We start from the raw sequence: 16,092 nt of genomic DNA on the forward strand, positions 1-16,092 counted from the left end.
GGACACATGGGTTGCTTCCACCTTTTGGCTATTATAAATAGAGCTGCTTATGAATATGAATGTACAAGTTTCTCTTAAGTACCTGCTTTCAGTTCTTTAGGGTGTTATACTCAGAAGTAGAATTTCTAGATGATGTGATAATTTTATTTTCAATTTTTGAGGAACTGCCATAGTATTTTCCATAACAGCCGCACCATTTTAATCTCATCAACAGCACACAAGGGTTCCAGTTCTTCCACATCCTTACCAATACTTGTTACTTTCGGGGGTTTTGTGTGTGTGTTTGTTTATTTGTTTTTAATAGTAGCCATTTTAATGGATTTGAGGTAGAGGAATTGATAGTTTCTTAACATGAATGTATAAGGCATTTTTAAGAAGAAAAAGGAATATGTATAAAGATGCAGAAGTCAGGATCCGAAGGACTATGAAGGGAATAATTTAGCTGAGTCTTTATAGAAAACACTGGAAAGATTGTGAAGAGGTTTGGATGCCAAGCTAAGGCATTTCAAAATTGTTCTATAATCAATGACAGCTCCTGGTTATTTTTAAAGGGAAATGACAATATGAGAACAATATTAAAGAAAAATTGGAGAACACCATTTCAAAATCTGCACTAGCTCAGGAGGGGTGAGGCAGGGCAGTAGCAATGGAGATGTGGAAGAAGGGAAAGAAAAAAGTGAAAAGGAACTTTGTAGAAAGAATTGTCAGATCATATTCATTGGTTAACTATGAGAAATAAGAGAGAAAGAGGAGTGCAAAAAAATAATTACGTTATTTCTCCTCCCCTCTGCACACATTATTTCCTACTTGTTAATTATGATTTTTCCTAAATTCTCTTAGAAAAAAATCCCTCTTATTTCTATGTCCCTATAATTTTATTTATTATAATTAAATTTCTGTGTACATGTCTCCTACAGAAGAGCCTCTTGAAGCTTTTAGATTGCAAGTACCTTGTCTCCTGTCAAGGCAGCAGGCTAAGGGTGGCATAATACTGAGGGAGAAGCAGCAAAATTCTCAGTTAAATATGCAGCCACCATACCAGTCTTCCACTATCAAACCTCTGAATCTGCTCCAGGTAGGAGAATGAACCTTGTGTGATCAAGACATCGGTTTTGGTATGCATAATCACACTCTTTTTGGTACAAATCTCACTCTCACTCATGTAGCCTGATTATTCTTTATTATTAGAAAAATAAAGCCTTATAATTCATCTTATAAAATAGAGACTTTTTGGATGTTGTTTATTTTTTGATATAGAAAAAGTCAGGGAGTCAGCAAGGGCCAGCCATATGCTCCGACTCTGTGTGTGTGTGTGTGTGTGTGTGCGCGCGCGCGCACGCGCGCGCGCTCAGTCTCTGACTCTAGACTAGCAAATTGACTGATTGCTTTCTTCAGTCGTTAGGGGAAAAAGCTTCAAATTTAGAAGATTTAACTGAAGTGGGTAGTAATGAAAATGCTGTTTCCTGAGGATTTGGAAACATTCTAAACATTCTGTTATCAGCTCTCAGAGAGTCTACAGAGTGGACCAGAAGGTAAGTTGATACTTGCTGCCCTTCTCCCATAACCTTCAAGTTCCTTTCTTGAGATGTCTAAGTTTATAACTGTTAACATGTTTCACTAAACCTAAAAAGGATAATTCAGAACTGCTTTTTATTATTTACCCAATAACTACATCCCAAAGCCTATCTATTCTTTTTCCTTCCACCCTTCTTCTTCTTCTAAGTCACTTCAGTCGTGTCCGACTCTGTGCGACCCCATAGACGGCAGCCCACCAGGCTCCCCCGTCCCTGGGATTCTCCAGGCAAGAACACTGGAGTGGGTTGCCACTAGAACACAGGTTTCCTGAGGTAAACATGCCCATAATATTGAAAACGACTAGGAGCTTTAACGTGAGCACAGACACAAAGACTTTAGTAATTATGCCAGAAGTGGGAATTAGTTAAGAAAGGTGATTCTGTAGTGGGAACCACCAGCATTTGTTCTCAACCAGTCAAATTAGAGATGTAAGACTGTTAAAAAAAAAAAAAAAAAGCATCCAAGGCAAACAATAAAGCAAGCAGTACAACCAATTTCAAAAGACACGAATGGAATCACAGGTGAAAATTAAAACTTACATCATTTTAGTTGATCACATTCAGTGGTCTAAGATTGTTATAATGAGCTCGGTACTGCAGTCATCTGAAGTTAATGGTTCACGTGGATGGTTTTATGCTATAAAAACACACTGAGACTTTTCACAGAAATGCCCTGTTGAAGATATTAAAGTGTGTATCCTCTTTCCCTCATCCCTTGCTCCCTGCTGTGTGAGTCCAGGAGCTTCGATAAAATGCCCAAGCTGAAGTTTTCAGATCCATTTAATGAGGCATCCTGACTCAACTTGGCAAGGCTTTTTTTTCCCCTTGCTTCTATGCCACCTCAAACTGTTTTGATTCATTTGTGAGAAATTTACTTTTGCCAATTGAAAAACCCTTTTGTGGCTGCCAGTCACTAATCTCCCCTCTGACACATTCATTCAACCAGACTAAATCCAATATTGACATTTGTATCTGGGGAAAAGAGGTTAAGCACTGGGAGGAAAAGCAACTCCTGTGCCCTGCCAAACACTGTGCGGCATCTAAATGAGCTACGATGGGTTCAATTCACGGGGGAACCCCCGAGAACGGAGGGGGGCTTTGATCACATCCAGGGGCCGTCATTTGCTACCTAGGCAGCCAAATGGAAGTTGTTTGATGCTATCTATAGGTATCTGCAGCAGCCTAATTTAAATTCTGCCTCGCTCTACCAGAAATCATTTTCTAATACCATCATCTCAAGGGACTATCTTGAACGTTTTTACTAGACTTTGCTTTCTCTGACATTAAAAAAATCCACCACTGTAGTCCCTTGAACATTCTGCCCACTTCTAGAACATTCCCTCTCTTAGACTCTTGCCTTAAGGTAACAGGGAGGCAATAGTGGTTTTTCCTACCAAAGAAAGCTGTGTGGGGTGATCTGTCTGGTTAGGACCCTCTCATACGTCCTCACCCCCACCCAGCGCATATAACTCTGTCTTCACGGCAGAGTGACACACAGGGACAGCTGCTTATATAGGCATTACTAGAAAAGGATTTGTCTTTTAGTAAGAAATAAACAATACAGATTGGATTGAAATATACGAAAATAAACATATGCCATGTAAATCAAAAGTACAAGTGCAAATTTGACAGTGACTGAGAAGTCTAATGAAAACAGAGGTAAGAAAAATCAAAGTACAATTTGCAGGCAAGGGGATACCAGTCAGTGTTATTTAATCCAATTTCTCTAATATCTCCTCTCATCATTTACCCTGCCTCATCACTGAGGCATTACTTGCCTTTCTTCATGTTTCTTACCAAATTAAACAGAAAGAAAAATATTATACAGAGAGGGTACAATCCTTACAGCGTTGTAGTGTTTACTGAGTGTCAGTTTGTTTGTTTGTTTTTTCCTTCTAAAGAATGTGCTGTGCTCAGTTGCGTCTGACTCTTTGTGACCTATGGACTGTAGCCTGCCAGGCTCTTCTGTCCCTGGGATTCTCCAGGCAAGAATACTGGAGTGAGTTGCCATGCCCTCCTCCAGGGGATCTTCCTGACCCAGGAATCGAACCTGTATTTTCAGCGTCTCCCAGATTGCAGATAGGTTCTTTACCCACTGAGCCACTTAGGAAGCCCTTTCTTAAGAATCAGTTCAGTTCAGTTCAGTCGCTCAGTCGTGTCCGACTCTTTGCGACCCCATGAATCCCAGCACGCCAGGCCTCCCTGTCCATCACCAACTCCCGGAGTTCACTCAGACTCACGTCCATCGAGTCAGTGATGCCATCCAGCCATCTCATCCTCTGTCGTCCCCTTCTCCTCTTGCCCCCAATCCCTCCCAGCATCAGAGTCTTTTCCAATGAGTCAACTCTTTGCATGAGGTGGCCAAAGTACTGGAGTTTCAGCTTCAGCATCATTCCTTCCAAAGAAATCCCAGGGCTGATCTCCTTCAGAATGGACTGGTTGGATCTCCTTGCAGTCCAAGGGACTCTCAAGAGTCTTCTCCAACACCACAGTTCAAAAGCATCAATTCTTCAGCGCTCAGCTTTCTTCACAGTCCAACTCTTATATTCTCTGGTAAATAATATCAGAGAGCAGTAACACGGAACCACCGTAGACTCTGCGCCGTCTTAATATTGTATTGCTACATTCCTTTGCTTTAGGAATGTGCTATGTTTGTCTGAGTGGCTGATGGGGTGCAAGTTTGTCCACAGAATTCTAATACAATACCCTTTTATGTCTTTCTGCAGTTATTGACATATCTAAGTTCTTACTATTTTAAAAATGCCACACTTTAAACTGTGGGAACAGGTAACATACATCTTTTAAACCGTTTCTATATGACAATTTACATTTCATCTCCAATTACTTCTCAAAAGAAGGTCAGCAGTAGTGAATTCCCCTCTTTATTTCTAAACCAAGAGTATTTAATCTTTGTTCCCCAACAGTTTATGATGGTAGACTACCTTGCACCTCTCACACTGCAAGCTGGTTTCGTTACCTATTAACAGTCACATCAGCATCACTTTGCTCCTCGAATTCAAGCCAGACGTGCCAACTCCCTAGTTCCCAGCCTGCTAGATTCTCTTTCTTACCCACCTTTCAGTTGTGCTGATTGTCAAGCTCCATTAAGTAAGTTATTATTATGTAAATGTTATAGCGTGCCAGATCAGCTATTCATCACAATTGCCAACAACTCCATAGATCAGTCAGAAAAATGGTGACATATAGAAAATTAATCGTGTTTTCTGCAGAATAAAACTGAAACTTCAACATGTAGAAAGAAAATTCAGTCTATACTCTATTTCCCTGAGAGAGTACTATTGGTCTGGGAGTACAGATCAGAGGGAGAGATCATTAGAGACTCTTAAGAGTTGGAGGGACTAGTGAATATCTTCTAATATACAGTTTCCTACTGGGCCACCTAATGTAGTTTAGCAGACAAATTCACTGTCAAAGTATAATTGTCAGAAAGTTAAAACCATGGCCCTCATACACATGCAAAATGGATGGGTGTTAAAAATGTATCCAGCTAATTGAGTTTAACCATTAAAATGGTAAAACTGATCAAAATGAAAATAAGAAGAACAGATATATTACTAGGAAAAAAGTTTAAGTAAGTTTGCTGAAAGAGAGGGAAAAAACTGGCTAATGTTCTGTAGAGTTATAAATAGTTACTCACTTGCGCCAGGTTTTAGTTGCTTTTGTTGCTGCACGTGGAGTCTTTAGTTGCAGCATTTGAACTCCGAATTGGGGCAGGTGGGATCTAGTTCCCTGACCAGGGATCAGACCTCAGCCCCCTGCACTGGGAGTGCAGAGTCTTAGCCCCTGGACCACCAGGGAAGTCACCCATGGAGTTATAAAATCAAAACCTTTGGAATTATCCTTTCTACTGAGCAACAGTTAACTTGCATCTCTCCCTGAATAGCTTTACAAGCTATCATGTGCTGCCCAGTGTCTGAACCTTTCATTAACAATAACAGCAAAGTCAAACATAGATATACACCTTAGATAATTAAGTAATGTTGGGGTGAACCTGTTTTTTAAAGCCTCAGTTTTATCATTAAAAGAACATGTCTCCTAACTTTTTGCTTTATTTCCAAACATTAAATAACAAAAATAATAAATTTCTAGTTTATTCAGTTGAATAGTGTTCTGCCCCACCAAAGACTGTTGTTTAGTCACTCAGTCGTGTCCGACTCTTTAGCACCCCGTAGACTGTAACCCAGCAGGCTCCTCTGCCCATAGGATTTCCCAGGACAGAATACTAGAGTGGGTTGCCATTTCCTTCTCCAGGAGCTCTTCCCGGACCAGGGATTGAACCTGTGTCTCCTGCGTTGGCAGGCAGATTCTGTACCACTGAGCCACCAGAGAAACCCCCACAAAAGATGCACATGCCCTATTCCCAAGAACCTGTAAATATGTTCATCTTACTGGGCAAAAGGGGCCTGGCAGTGTGATTAAGTTAAGGACTTTGAGATGGAAGATAATTGTGGATTATCTGGGCAGCCCCGATGTAATCATGAAGATCTTTATAAAGGGAATGCAAGAGGGTGAAAGGCAGAAAAAGATGTGAACACAGAGGCCAGGGTTGGAGTACTGAGCTATGCAGATGGGAGCCAAGGAATGCAGGCAGTATCTAGCAGCTGGAAAAGGCAAGGTACTGGCTTCTCCCCTAGAACCTTCAGAAGCAAAGTAGCCCTACCAACCCACTTGGGACCTCTGACCTCCAGAACATCATATGTTTGGATTGTTTCACGCCTTTAGGCTTTGATACTTTGTTATAGCAGCCTGAGAAAACTAATGCAGGGCTCCAAAGGAGAGCTCGCATAGCATCTGACATATGAGGCTTGGTAGAAAAACGGCAAAATCTAGAAGTCCACCTCTTTTCTTTTGTAGTTTGCCCACCTACAAATTAATGGATCCACAATAGAGAAAAGGCTTAAAATTTTTAAAGCAATTAAGGTCAAGAAACTATTTTAATGAGTTAAAAAAACTATCTGGGGAACTTCCCTGGTGGTCCAGTGGCTAAGACTCTGCACTCCCCAATGGAGGGAGCCTGGGTTCGATCCCTAGTTGGTGAACTGGATCCCACTTGTCACAACTAAATATCCCACATGCCTTAATGACAACTGAAGATCCTGTGTCACAGCTAAAACCTGCTGCCATCAAATAGATAAATTCATTTAAAAAAAAAAAAAATCTGGCTAATCAAAACTAAACAAATCAACACACCGAAAATCCCACCTTGTTGTGTTTGCAAGTTTAAACAAGAAAACCAAAACATGTCTCATTATGCCCACCGATGTTATGACTGCATGATTAATGCAGTGACTCATAGACTCAGTAAATGTGGCTGAAGTCTTTACCTCTTTTAACTGGTTCCCTAAACTTTGTTATATTACTATACTCTATTTTCTATTAATATAGCCATAATTTAGAGTTTGTTGCTTGAAACCCTCTTTGATATGGATTTCTAATAGTGACTAAACCTAATTTTCAAGTCTTACCAAAGTTTCTCTTTGGTTTTGATTCCTATTAGAGGTACAGTTGCTTTACAATGTTGTGTTACTTCCTGCTGTAACAACGAAGTGAATCAGCTATATGTATACATCTACCCCCTTCCTCTTGAACGTCCTTTCCCCATCGCCCCATCCCGCCCCATCTAGGTCATCACAGAGCACTGGGTTGAGCTCGCTGTGCTACAGAGCAGCTTCCCACTAGCTATCTGTTTTACACATGGCAGTGCACATACCTCAGTCTCAGTATCCCAGTTCATAAATCCAGATTCCTCACTTCTCTGAACTACACATCTGATAAGCGAGTTTTGGGAATGAGTGGTCCGTACTTGTCACTGCCCTCTATAGTACCCTTCAGAGTGTTCCCATTGCTAACTACTCACATAAAGCTGTCCATGACAGGGCATGATGGGCCCCGTCTCGCCACTCCAACCTATCTCCTCAGCCTCACACTCCAGCCTGGAACCCACTGAACCTCTCTACCAGGAGAACACACGTTGCCCTCCACCCACAACCGACAGGAACCATCTCTTCGGACCCAAGCTTGACATGGCCCTCCTCCACAAGCTTGCCCTGTGCTTCCAAAGCGGAGACAGAGACCCTATTGCATGCTCCAAAGCACCTCCTTCTTCCCCATTACAGTTTATGTCTGCTTCTCGGCTGTAAGATTTGCTGAAAGTGGGGACAGGGTCTACCAGTTCGCCCTTCGTCGGGTTCTAAACACTTGCTTCAGTATCTGTGCTTCTCTCATCCAGACTACTAACTGTCAGCAGACCAGGAATGATGTCTGGACAACACTCTGAGTAGCACTGGCCAGAGGAGTAGTGGTGACTGGTGTACAGACAAGCAGGAGGATAGACAGGCTGGAGGCAGGGCTATTTTGAGAACACTTGCCAGGCCTGAACCTGAGTAGGAGAGCTACAGACATGGGAGAGATGGCACAGATGTGCACGAGAGCATAAGAGAAATCTGCTATTGCAAAGGCAGCCGTATGGGCACCCAGTGGCACTCGTGGTAAAGAACCTGCCTGCCAATGCAGGAGACGCAGGTTCAGTCCCTGGGTTGGGAAGATCCCCTGGAGGATGTGCCCACTGGCACATTTTTGCCAGGAGAATCCCCTGCACAGAGGAGCCTGGGGGGCTACAGTCGACAGGGTTGCACAGAGTCAGACACGACTGAGCACGCACGTAGGCAACAACATGTGCTTCCCTGGTGGTTCAGCAGTAAAGAATCTGCCTGCACTGCAGGAGGTACAGGTTCCACTCCTGTCAGGAAGATGCCCTGGAGAAGAGCACGGCAACCCACTCCAGTCTTCTTGCCTGGAAAATCCCATGGACAGAGAAGCCTGACAGGCTACAGTCCGTGGGTTTGCAAAAGAGTCAGACACGACTGAGCGACTAAAACAACAGCCTTTATGTAGAGCATGTAAATGTCTTCTTTCTAATGATTAGAAGTTTTTGCCTGGCTTTGGTGCTAGTGATAAAGAACTTGCCTGCCAATGCAGGAGACTTTTAAGAGATGTGGGTTCGATCCCTGGGTCAGGAAGATCCCCTGGAGGCGCGCATAACAACCCACTCCAGTATTCTTGCCTGGAGAATCCCCATAGACAGAGGAGCCTGGCGAGCTATTGCCCATGGGGTCCCAAGGAGCCAGTCACGACTGAGCACACAGGCACATGGGCAGCAGAATTAGGTACTTAAGAGGAATGTGACTGCCTCTTCAAGTTAAATCTTGATGATATTACTGTAGTAAAGAATGACCACTCCTCCGATAAATGCTGCATCATCAACATTCTTAATGGTACAGGGAATGAAAGTAATGGGAGAAAGCACAAAAGAAAAAGATTTGGAATAGACCGGATTCTGTGCCATTCAGAGAACTGTCAGGAATCAGATTTCCCTATCGGTGAGTCAAATAAAAAAGACTTTGATGAAAGGACTACTTAAAAAAATGTGGTCCCACCAAGAAGCCATTATTACTCCTTAGACTGAGGAAATAAGGGAAAGTGAAAGCTGTTCAGTCGTGTCCAACTCTTCGTGACCCCATGGACTATACAGTCCATGAAATTCTCCAGGCCAGAATACTGGAGTGGGTAGCCATTCCCTTCTCCAGGGTAATGGGATTGAACCCATGTCTCCTGCATTGCAGGTGGATTCTTTACCAGCTGAGCCACAAGGAAAGCCCAGGAATACTGGAGTGGGTAGCCTATCCCTTCTCCAGCAGATCTTCCTGACCCAGGAATCAAACCCGGGTCTCCTGCACTGCAGGAGGATTCTTTACCAGTTGAGCCACAAAGGAAGCCCTAGAGGAAATAAGGGAAGGAAACCTTAATAGGAAACTCAGTGAGAACTGGAGAAGATATAGTCCTGGAGGGTCACAGCTACTAACAGAGACACTGGCACAGCTGGAAGAAATGCCCCAGCCTCCCTTTCCTCGTGTCCTCTGGGCTCCAGATGGTGCCTTCCATTGGCTGAACCAATCAGCATCCAGTTGGCACTAAGCATGGAAGATCCAGTCCACAGGGGTCAGCCACACACGACACAGAGCCAGGCAGGAAAAAGAAAACAGATCTGAAGGGCCAAACAGAGAATGTGAAAGAGTGTTAGAATACTTGACAAATTTATTTCCCTGACATTTTCCTTTACAAGTATCTAAGCACTGAAGACATAAATGACAAAGACGAACGTCTAAATATGTATAAAAGAGCTGCTGCAAGAAGTACAAAACAAAAATTCTAAATAACAAAAACATGGTGTCAGTTTAACTGGAAGCCTTTTTGCTTTCCTCATAGTTTATAAAATACTGGTGAGTCATGTCAGTAGCATCATTGTTGTGTTCAGTGGCTAAGTTGTGTCTGACTCTTTGCAACGCCATGGACTACAGCATTCCAGGCTTCCCTTGTCCTACACATTGCTGCTTTAAAAAAAAGAGAGAGAGTTCAGTAAGTTAAGAGACTTTCCATGTCAAGTAAGTCCATATCTAGGTGGACTTTAGAGTTGAGTTGATCTGGTAGCCCGAGGATATTGTCAAGGACATGATCTCTTTTTTCCTGTTTGCTGCATTTTCCATTGTTTCATATTCACCCTGGATCTGCCTCCCTTCTTGTGGCTGAAATAAGGCAGCAAGCAACTCCTTGAATTATCTCGCTCAATATTGCAAGGCAAGAGCAAGAGCTGTTTTGCCAAGAAAAGGACAAATGGATGCTTGGGAGATAAGTACTGCCTCTGCGATACTACTTAAAAAACTGTTCCATTACTCTTAATTGCATTAGGAAGCATGTAACACCTGTGCAATGGTTAAGATTCTTAATAGCAAACAAACACACAAAATCCATTCTGGGTAATGGGAGAAGAAAAGGCTTTTATTAAAGGGTGTTAGATAACTCCCAGGATCTTCCGAAGGGTCAGAGATCTGACCAGAGAGCTGTGCAGCCACACAGGTTCTTCGCTATGGAAACACCTGGTAAATACCACTTGGCACTGTGGCATTCAGAGCTGGGTACCAGAAACTTTGCTAGCACTGACACCAAGAAACAGAACACCTTTGCCACCACGCTTGCCGAGAGGTTCATCTTCAGTGATGCCAGTGATGTCTTCATGTGCACTGACATGTGGAAGTCTGATGGGCAGAGCCCAGACCATGTGCCAGAACCCTAGCCCCCGAGAGAGTATGGTGATGGTGCGTCTAGTAGGATTCCACGTGGGGAGAGCCGAAGATAAGAAGAGCATCCAGAAGACTGTGTACCACCACAAGAGGTAGTGCCGCATGCAACCCTACTCCCTGCTTGTAGAGGTCCAGGAGAATGTGCACACGTGTGCCAAGTTGCGTCAGTCACGTCCAACTCTTTGCAATGCTATGGATGATGGCCACCAGGCTCCTCTGTCCATGGGATTCTCTACGCAAGAATACTGGAGTGGGTTGCCATGCCCTTCTCCAGGGGAGCTTCCCAACCCAGGGATCGAACCCACATCTCTTACATCTCCTACATTGGCAGGTGGGTTCTTTACCACTAGTGCCACCTGGGAGACCCCCAGGAGAATGTACTTTAAGGCAAATCAGTCCCAGCCCAGAGAAAGAAGGATGTGTTCATTAAATGCCTCACAAAATGCCTCACACAACAATTAATAAGGTGGAGTTATGAACAGAGTGCTGGGAAAGAAAGGCTTCCTAAAATTTTAACCTATATTGCCATAAAGCTCAAAATATATAGGACCAGCAGTGATCCCTGACATGACATAAACACTCTATTTTAACAAATTCCCGTGTATTTTCTCTGCATCATTTAGTTTCTCAATTCCTTCTGACAAGATCCTTATCTTTCATAATATACTGAGATATGAAAACCTACTAAGAACAGCAAGATACATTTAGGATTCATATCTCTTTTCTGACATGGCATGTTCACTATTAAGATTCCCGAAAGTGGACGACCACATGGACAGGCTACTGTGATTGCTCTTGTTGTGTAGTCACTAAGTCGTGTCCAACTCTTTTGTGACCCCCATGGACTGTAGCCCAGCAGGCTTCTCTGTCTGTGGGGTTTCCTAGGCAGAAATACTGGAGTGGGTTGTCATTTCTTTCTCCAGGGGATCTTCCTGACCCAGGGATTGAACCCGCGTCCCGTGTCTCCTGCATTGCTGGCAGATTCTTTACTACTGAGCCACCAGGGAAGCCCTTACTGGCATTTTTTTTGTGTGAGAATGACCTAATCACTTATAAAGGATTATAATTATGTTATCATATAATTGACACCAACCACGTGCACCTGTGTTAGCCATTCTACAAACACTATCTTGTTCAATCTTCCCAGTGAAAAGACGGTAAGTATTATTATCCCCACTTACCCGAGAGGAAACTGAGGCTCAGAAACATTATCTATCTTCCCCTTAGTCACACCATCTGCCTCCTAGCATCATCCACTTTCAAAATGCTGTCACGTGGAGACACAGGGATGGCCCGCCTCAGAGTTGAGAGGAGGATTCTTATATTTCCCGGAACTTTTCTGATGTGTGCCTTCAACATTTGTCTCTCGTCCTGAGATACCATGTCTGGTTTTAACCTGCATCTCCGATGACAGTCTCACCAACCCATCTGGCCTTGGTTTCTTCCAGCCTTCATTAACTCTAATTTCATTATCACCTGTTCTGGTGTGACCCTGAGTTCCCCGTGCACTTCTCTCCTTTCTCTTGGGAAATGAATTTCTGTCTCAGCATCAGCTCACTATCCAACCGTGTGAGCCCTGAGGCGAAGCACTCATTTGTATGTGAGTACTGTCCATCTCTCCCGTCATTGCCAGCCACCTCCGAAGGCTCTGACTTTTCGGTCATCTCTGGCTGCAGATGAGACCAAGGGGAGTTTCTTAGCCAGCATGATTGTGTGTGTGTGTGTGTGTGTGTGTGTGCGCACACATGAACAATATCTCTCAGATAATTTTTATTTCATTTATGACTTGTCTTTCTACATTTTATTTAAATCTACTTTCACCTTTTTAATTTCATTTCATGAATTCTCATCTAATATAGCTCATACACCCTTTGGGAGAAATAATAAATAATTTTCTAGTTTGGTAACAAATTAGGTGTCATTTGGCAGCATTATTTGATTTGTTCAGAAAGGTCAAATTTCTCAAAACAGTACGTAAGGGGGAGGCTATTTTAGAAATACCAATGAGAGTCCGCAGCAAAAAGCTCAGAAGTCATACCAAATACCAAAGACAAGAAAAGGAAAAAAAAAAAAAAAAAATCCCTGCTTCTCCTTTCTCCTCCTTCCCCACCTAATCCTCCCACCTCCCCCACCCCGCGAGCCCTCTGCAGCAGGAATGTTCTCTGATTAGAGGCCAGATAAAATAGCAGAGCAGTAACGTTTTATTTCTGTTCTGTTGCCAATGAGCTTGTGCTACGTCCCTCTTATCTCCTCTCTTCACATAAACATCTCAAGCCCAAATAGGGCAGTGGGATTAGAGTGTGTGAAGTCAGGGTAAACACACACATATATATGTATATATACAGATACTGTTCCTCTCATTTTCACTCTTTTACAAGTGCAAGGCAGTTCTTTTTATGCTCTAATACTTTTAAAAATAATCCTGAAAAAGATAAACTACTAACTAAACATTAGGTGACATTATTACACATTACATGGAGTCTCCCTTAAGCTTTTTAGGTTTTGTATTTTTTTTTCCCCAAGAAAATAAATGTTGTCATTATGGTCGTGGACTCTTTTAGCTTTAGCGGGCATTATGAAGGCCAACCATGAAAAGTAGGATAAATATCTATTGATTTCAAAAAAGAAACAGGACATTGTGCTCCTCTGATCAAGACAGAAAACGAAAGCAATTGCAATATGTCAAAAGAAAGAAGTCATAGCTATTTGGCAAAGGGAATGGCTAAGACAAAGTTGAATCTCTCCAAGAAGAGTTATGTTTGATTAAACTTTTTCCTCTGATTCATCCTAAGAAGCTATTTTTCCCCAAGGCCTGAAGTGGACTTCTGAAGGACACATGTCTGTTATTGATATTGAATTCAGCTTCAGTGCACTATTTTTAAAGCAGTCCCAGTCATAGCTGTATGCCAGTATGTGTATAGCCTTCAGATAAGCAATTGACCGTGAAATAATGGTACATGGCTTTTAATATATACCCTCTGGTTATGGGTGTGCATACTAAACATACAGTATTTTTAAATATATGCCTATACGTATAAACACACAAACCCTGTAAGTTAAAGCTCTCTATATCTAAATGGACTGGCAGCTGCTTGAAATTTCCCCCTCTACTCTCCCGAAGGTCTCAGGTGTAGGATTCATGAGCCAATGTCTCAGCTAGAACAGGTGTCTATCGCTGGGTAAATAGCAATTAGGCCCAAATTTCAGACTTTTTTTTTTCAAATCCCTTTCGGAGGAAAAGCCCAGGAATAAATAGTTGCTGTAACGGCCAGGGGTATTGTGTAGCATTATAGCCTCCAGCTGGTCTATTACATACTATAGACAGGCAAAGAATACGAGCACCTGACAGATGTGTTCTGTTAGCTTCATTAGGAAAGAAACAAAGAAACTCCTCAATTAATAGCAGCGGAGCCAAATGGGGGTGGGGGGGAGCTTGAGGGGAGAGGAATCATAGCCTGTTATTTAAACAGAGTCAGGGAGCCTTTCTCTAGTGGCTTAATATGATTCATTAATAAAAACAGCTTTTTGAATGCCCAGTTTAAGTCAAAAGAAATCACCAGCATTTTTTTTTTTCCCCCAGCAAAGGAAGGGCAAAATGACAAATTGCTGCTGTTAAATTCATTTCATGTGGGGATGGCCTTTCTCAAAGATCTCTTAAACTGCAAGGCTGGATGTTTGTCACATTAAGTGGCAGACCAGTTCTCAAAAATCGACTGTGGCCCACCAGGGTCTCAGATGGATGGCCAGAAGTGGCCATCCAATAATTTTATATATCCAGACCAGGAAGCATTTAGTATTGCTTAAATGAACGAGGATTTTTAAAGTAATGAAATGCGGCTCTTATCCTAATGAAAGGAAAATGTGTCCACAGACTCGCTTTTTCCCTCTTCTTGGAATGGTGTGAAATGCAGGGGAAAAAAGCCCTGTGACAGTGGGTATCACTCTTTGCGAGCAGAAATCGGGAGGTTTCTCCTTTTATATCTCCTTTCCTGAAGATGAACGGTGAACTTACCTATCACATCATATATCATTGTGAAAGGGTGAGCTGTACATTGTGTTAGTAATATATGAGTTCTGAATGAAAACGGTTCTTTTTCCATGGAAGTTAGAATCTGCTGTAACAACTCAGCTTTTATAATAATAATTCTCCAGCGATGACTTGGTGTGATATTTTTTAAGAGAACACAGTTTGCTACCAGGAGGTTACAATAGACAGTCTGACCCAGTTACCAGTCTTCAGGAGAGAAAAATGAATTCGCTACCTTTTCCTCTTCGTCCCCAGGTCACCGCCACTCAATTTACACAGCATGGAGTGAAAAAGGCTCAGAGGCAAGAACCTAGAGAATTCAGGGAAACAGGTTTCCCTGGTGGCTCAGGCAGTAAAAGAATTCAGGCATAATCAAGGTCAAATCACCACTAGTATATTAACCGTTACAGTTTTCCTATATGCTAAGAATTGGTGGATAGCAGGATTATAACCATCAAGGCACAACTGGGGGAGAATAACCATTGGAGCCCTGGAGTAACCTAGGCCAGCAAGGATGGGCTCCAAAATCCAAACTGAACGCTCATCTGTCTAATTGGGGTGTTGTCCCGCCAAAGAAATAGAAATCAAAACATAAATGGTCATGGCCAAAGATGATGGGCCAGGGTCTTTGTGATGGAAATGTAATTGTAAATCTTTATGGCCAACTCAGGCTGTGATGTCTTGATGCTCTTCAATTTTTAAAATATACTCTTGGCTTCTATTTGTATTTTCCCCCTCAAATAAAAGCTGCAGAACAAGAAGGGCTAATATCTGCTCCCAAATGGACAGGAATAAAAAGGAAAAACAGCAAGCTTTCCTGAAAGCAAAGGCATTTTTCACCCCCTAGTCTCTTTGTACACTGCTGATATTTCACATTTGACACAGAGTTGAAAGCATGAAGGAAAAAGTTCAGAATGTGAAACTGTTCTGTTTAGACTTTATGTCTTGTGGATCTTAATCTTTAGAGACTAGTAATAGTTGTAGTTTCTTTTCAGAGGCAATTTATAGAAACCTTTGTTACCAAAGGTTGGCAGAGCTTCATTAAATGCACTGTTCCATTCTAAAATCAGATTTCAAAAGGATGCAGGAAATCCACAACCCCTCATGACCACCACCAAAGGATGAGGTCAAAAGTCAACATCATGAAGACAATCAGTTTAGGACAAGCTGACAAATTATCATCCCACCTGTGTGTTTGAATCATAAAATACAGTGTACATCAGCTCATTTAGAAAAATGTGCTTTGGATTTTTATTATTTTCCTTTCTCACTTCAATACCGAGCGCCATTTTCCTCTTTCAGTGTTTTAAACAACTCAGAAGCACTGATGTCC

General features: G+C 42.3%; 1 long non-coding RNA gene across 1 annotated transcript in view; it reads left to right on the top strand.

The window, feature by feature from the left end:
- The first annotated feature begins 1,345 nt into the window (after nt 1–1,345).
- The window catches only part of LOC129645497 (uncharacterized), a 60,298-nt gene continuing 45,551 nt past the window's right edge, over nt 1,346–16,092 (top strand). Inside the window, exon 1 of the long non-coding RNA XR_008711381.1 lies at nt 1,346–1,532. This is a non-coding gene — a long non-coding RNA (uncharacterized LOC129645497). The remainder of the gene's footprint in view (nt 1,533–16,092) is intronic.

The sequence above is a fragment of the Bubalus kerabau genome, chromosome 3, assembly GCF_029407905.1.
Source record: "Bubalus kerabau isolate K-KA32 ecotype Philippines breed swamp buffalo chromosome 3, PCC_UOA_SB_1v2, whole genome shotgun sequence".
Classification (NCBI taxonomy): Eukaryota; Metazoa; Chordata; class Mammalia; order Artiodactyla; family Bovidae; genus Bubalus; species Bubalus kerabau.